Source organism: Entelurus aequoreus, linkage group LG20 (genome assembly GCF_033978785.1).
Source record: "Entelurus aequoreus isolate RoL-2023_Sb linkage group LG20, RoL_Eaeq_v1.1, whole genome shotgun sequence".
NCBI classification, from domain to species: domain Eukaryota; kingdom Metazoa; phylum Chordata; class Actinopteri; order Syngnathiformes; family Syngnathidae; genus Entelurus; species Entelurus aequoreus.
In genome coordinates, this window is record NC_084750.1 from 30030828 (window position 1) to 30036936 (window position 6109).

The window sequence follows — 6109 nt, forward strand, 5'->3', positions numbered from 1 at the left end:
TTTTCAACATGTTCGAAAAGGAGTAGGAAGAAGCAGAGCTCATTTAATACTTCTGTTGTTTGGATGCTTTACATTAGTTTTGGATAATACCACAAATTTGGGAATCAATCCGATACCAAGTCGTTACAGGATCATACATTGGTCATATTCAAAGTTCTCATGTGTCCAGGGACATATTTCCTTAGTTTAAAAACATAATATACATGTTTTTTTTAAATGAAAGAAGATGTTGTGATGCCAAAAAGGATGTAATCTTCATAGTATCAACTAGATACGCTCCTGTACTTGATACAATGGAGGTTAGATGTAGATCCACCAATTGCATTTGTTTACATTTTGACGCCAGTGAGCTATGGTGTGTAGCAAAGCATGTTTAGCTATTCCTCGTCCTGCAGGGATGATACTTGTAAAAAAACGTACTTTATTTGAGGCCAGGATTAGTGATTTAGAAGTAGCTAAAACACTGCAGACTGCGGATGGACCTTTCTCTTTAGTTTTTAGGCCAAAATGCGTCCGTAAAAAAGCCTTGCCTGTACCGGAAGTAGCGTGACGTCACAGGTTGTGGAGCTCCTCACATCTGCACATCGTTTACAATCATGGCCACCAGCATCGAGAGCAATTCGGACCGAGAAAGCGACGATTTTCCCATTAATTTGAGCGAGGATGAAACGTGAGAGTGAAGGACTAGAGTGCAGTGCAGGACGTACAGTATCTTTTTTCGCTCTATTCCCCACTTTCTCCTTTTTCTATTGTGGATCACGGATTTGTATTTCAAACCACCTCAGATACTATATCCTCTTGAAAATGAGAGTCGAGAACGCAAAATGGACATTCACTGTGACTTTTATCTCCACGACAATACATCGGTGAAGCACTTTAGCTACGGAGCTAACGTGATAGCATCGTGCATAAATGCAGATAGAAACAAAAGAAATAAGCCCCTGACTGGAAGGATAGGTAGCAGATCAACAACAATACTATCAGGAGACACCGAACCAAACACTGGACCTGTAACCACACGGTTAATGCTGTGCCGCCTGTCGAAGCCTAGCAATGCTGTTGCTAACGATGCCATTGAAGATAACTTAGCTACGGGACCTCGTCAGAGCTATGATAAAAACATTAGCGCTCCACCTACGCCAGCCCTCATCTGCTCATCAACACCCGTGCTCACCTGCGTTCCAGCGATCGACGGTGCGACAAAGGACTTCACCCGATCATCGATGCGGTTGGCGGCTAGCGTCGGATAGCGCGTCTGCTATCCAACTCAAAGTCCTCCTGGTTGTGTTGCTGCAGCCAGCCGCTAATACACCGATCCGACCTACAGCTTTCTTCTTTGCAGTCTTCACTGTTCATTAAACAAATTGCAAAAGATTTACCAACACAGATGTCCAGAATTCTGTGGAATTTTGCGATGAAAACAGAGCTGTTTGTATTGGGATACAATGTGTCCCAATACTTCCGCTTCAACCATTGACGTCACGCACAGACGTCATCATACATAGACGTTTTCAAGCGGAAGTTTCCCGGGAAATTTAAAATTTCACTTTATAAGTTAACCCGGCCGTATTGGCATGTGTTGCAATGTTAAGATTTCATCATTGGTATATAAACTATCAGACTGCGTGGTCGGTAGTAGTGGTTTTCAGTAGGTCTTTAAGTGGTGGGTGTATGCCTGGGTTGGGCGGTTCTTAAAATGTTTGTTTTATGTAACTCCAATGTCGTAACACACAATAGTCAAACACCTTCTTTTTAATTTTGAGTAATTTTCCCATTACTTGATTGAAATATCTCCTTTGGCTACGATTAATACCCCCCTCAGTGTCGTGTTGGCGGGATCCGGTGTCAGAGTAGTAGAGCGTGTGTGTGCTTGCCCAGCCAAGCCTAAGGACAGTCAGACAGCCTTACTCCCACACACACACACACACACACACACACACACACACACACACACACACACACACACACACACACACACTTATGCACAGCTACACACTACTCCGTGTAAATACATGTAGAGACAATGCCCCCTCCTGTTTCACCCCTGCAGCGTTGCAATCCTGCAGCTGACCCAGGCTGAGGCTCCATGCCTGCCCGAGGGGAGACTTCTCCTGCTGGGGCCCGCAATCCCACTCCACACGCCGCAGTCTGGACTTTATCCAGTCCATCTGGGACCATGTTTGCCACGGCCGCCCGTCTGGGGACACGGCCGAGAGTAGACCACAAGATCAGACCCGCTGATAAGAGCGTAGTAATTCTTCACTCCCTGACAAAACGTAATCAGTGCACCAGCGTGCCTCGACGGCTGCAGTCTGGATGAAAACACAAACTTCTCCTGCAGCGGGTTCCCACACTCTGTTGTTATGGATTAGTGCATTACTGCATCACGGTGGCACAATAGTAGAAACACAATGTTGCGACATCACATGACCTAACCGAATGTGTGGAAAGCAAATCTCGTGAGTTATCACTCGTGGAAATTCACAGATTTACATTCAGCTCTTAGTTTCTCGCTGCAATTTTGAGTCAAGCTTTTTATAGTGTAGCCGTTAGTGTAGTTATATGACATTTTATGCGATGTAAAACTAACACAGTTAGACACTTGACTTTAAACACTTGGACAGTATGAATTGCTTTTTACTGACAATGCATGGACTATGTTATTTTAAATCATAGTCCTCATAAATTAAAAAAAAAAAATCTGATTTATCAGGGCTCCCCAAATTTTAGGCTGCGGGGGCCATTTTTATTGTTTTGGAGCCCGTTGTCATAATAAATGTATAAATAAAAACAGGAAAAAAATGAAGCAAAAAGTTAAAGCTTACAAACGACTTACCAACTCAATTTGTTCGTGACTACTCATGATCAAAACACTTGTATCTCAAATCAACGTTGCCAATTGAAATTAATTTAAATTCAAAATGTCTCGATTAGGGTTGTACAGTTTACCGGTATTAGTATAGTACCGTGATACTAATGAAATATATTCGATACTATACCGCCTCTAAAAAGTACCAGTTTCCTAGATTTTTTGTTAAAATAAAGCTAATAATGCAATTTTTTGTTAATCAAATACTCATACTACCCTCAATATTAACACCACCAATTTATGGATCAAAGCTGACATACCGCCGGTTGTTGTTGTGGTATCCTTTCTCTAGACTCTTATTAATCTATTTGTTGATTTCCTTTTTAACAAATGCCTACTTTTGCTGTAGCGCGTCCTTCTACACTTCTTAAACTTTACTAAGCACTTATTTATTGCTGTTGTTTAGAACTAGCTTATTTCAGCATGCCTCATCCTCCAGTGATAATAATACAATATTTTCCATACAATTAGTTGCACCGGTATATAAGCCGCACCCACTAAATTTTATAAGAAAAAAAATATGTTTTCATATATTCGCCGCACCGTACTATAAGCCGCAGATATATCCCGGTATATGTGAAATTAGATATTTACATAGAAAGATTTTGTAAATATTTATTTACAGACCTTAATTGTTTCTAAACGGTGCCTGTAACGGAAATACCATTGATGTCTTTATACATCCTTTCTTAGATGGATACGATTTGCTCCTTTTTTAATAAGGTTCAAGATGTTTATCAGGATTTTTCTTCCTTGTATTTTGTAAGCAGTTTGAGTTTGATCACTTTCTTAAAGTTGATAATTTTAGTACATTGTTTGATTTCTTTGCTTAATCCATTCCATAATGTACCCATTAGGAAATAAAAATCCATAGATTACCTGCACCTTTGTATAAACCGCAGGGTTCAAAGCTTGGGGGAAAAAGTAGTGGCTTATAATCGGAAAAATATGGTAATTGATAATGATACTTACAGGGGAACTGCAGTTTTTTGGGAATTTTGCCTATTGTTCACAATCATTATGAGAGACATGACGACGGATTTATATATATTTTTAAAGCTTTTTTTAAAAATTAATAAATACGATCAAACTTCTGCTTACAATGGAGCCTATAGTAGGCACTCTTTTCTGCCTATAAAGCCCTTAAAAAACATCCAAACACCTCCATTAGGGTTTTATATAGAGTATATGATGTAAGTATATATGTTATATTTATAATCACATATAATATTTACGTATTTTGCTCATTTTAAGCATACACAGCGCATTAATTTAAAAAAAACGCATCACAGTTTTCGCTTTTTTTCCTACAACATGAGAGCCAACAAACATAATAAAACATCACTTACTGTACAATGTCTGCTGTCATTAGAATGGGGGGGGTTATGGTATTTATTTATTTTTTTTATTTTTATTTTTATTGTCATAAAGAAATACAATCATGTGTGCTTACAGACTGTATCCCTGCAGACTGTATTGATCTATATTGATATATAATGTATATATTGTGTTTTTTATGTTGATTTAATTATTTATTTATTTATTTTTTTTCTTGTGCGGCCTGGTACCAATAGGTCCACGGACCGGTACCGGGCCGCGGCCCAGTGGTTGGGGACCACTGATGTAGACCACAAGAGGGTGTTTTAAATGTAGAAAAAAATACATTATAATATGACCCCCTTAAGTTGAGGTAGCACTTTATACGTATTTTTCATCTTTAATGTTCCCTTTTACAAAATAAAAGACTATACCTATGTGGTCCTGCACAGCCTTTAATTTTTAGTAAAACCACCTATAAAGTGGTTAGAGTGTCCGCCCTGAGATCGGTAGGTCGTGAGTTCAAACCCCGGCCGAGTCATACCAAAGACTCTAAAAATAGGACCCATTACCTCCCTGCTGGGCTTCCAGCATCAAGGGTTGGAATTGGGGGTTAAATCACCAAAAATGATTCCCCGGGCGCGGCCACCGCTGCTGCCCGCTGCTCCCCTCACCTCCCAGAGGGTGATCAAGGGTGATGGGTCAAATGCAGAGAATAATTTTGCCACACCTAGCGTGTGTGTGTCAATCATTGGTACTTTAAAGGCCTACTGAAACCCACTACTACCGACCACGCAGTCTGACAGTTCATATATCAATGATGTAATCTTAACATTGCAACACATGCCAATACGGCCGGGTTAGATTACTAAAGTGCAATTTTAAATTTCCCGCAAAATATCCTGCTGAAAAGTCTCGGTATGATGACGCCTGCGCGTGACGTCACGGATTGTAGGGGACATTTTGGGACAGTATTGTGGCCAGCTATTAAGTCGTCTGTTTTCATCGCAAAATTCCACAGTATTCTGGACATCTGTGTTGGTGAATCTTTTGCAATTTGTTCAATAATCCGTGACATTTTGGGACAGTATTGTGGCCAGCTATTAAGTCGTCTGTTTTCATCGCAAAATTCCACAGTATTCTGGACATCTGTGTTGGTGAATCTTTTGCAATTTGTTCAATGAACAATGGAGACAGCAAAGAAGAAAGCTGTAGGTGGGAAGCGGTGTATTTCGGCCGGCTGCAGCAACACAAACACGTTTACATTATTGTTTACATTCCCGAAAGATGACAGTCAAGCTTTACCATTGGCCTGTGGAGAACTGGGAGAACAGAGACTCTTACCAGGAGGACTTTGAGTTGGATATGCGCTACCGTGAGTATGCAGCTGCGGCTTCCAAACATTTGATCGCTTGCCCGTACGTGCGTGCCGCTATGTGCATGTCACGTACGTAACTTTGGGGAAATATATGTGCTGTATGAACTTTGCGGAGGTGAACGGTACTTTGGGCTGTGGGGTTGAGTGTGTTGTGCTGGTGTTTGATTTGTAATGGCGGGTTATATGGACGGGAGGGGGGAGGTGTTTGTTATGCGGGATTAATTTGTGGCATATTAAATATAAGCCTGGTTGTGTTGTGGCTAATAGAGTATATATATGTTTTGTGTTTATTTACTGTTTTAGTCATTCCCAGCTGAATATCAGGTCCCACCCGCCTCTCACAGCATCTTCCCTATCTGAATCGCTTCCACTGCCCTCTAGTCCTTCACTCTCACTTTCCTCATCCACAAATCTTTCATCCTCGCTCAAATTAATGGGGAAATCGTCGCTTTCTCGGTCCGAATCGCTCTCACTGCTGGTGGCCATGATTGTAAACAATGTGCAGATGTGCGGCGCTCCACAACTTGTGACGTCACGCTACTTCC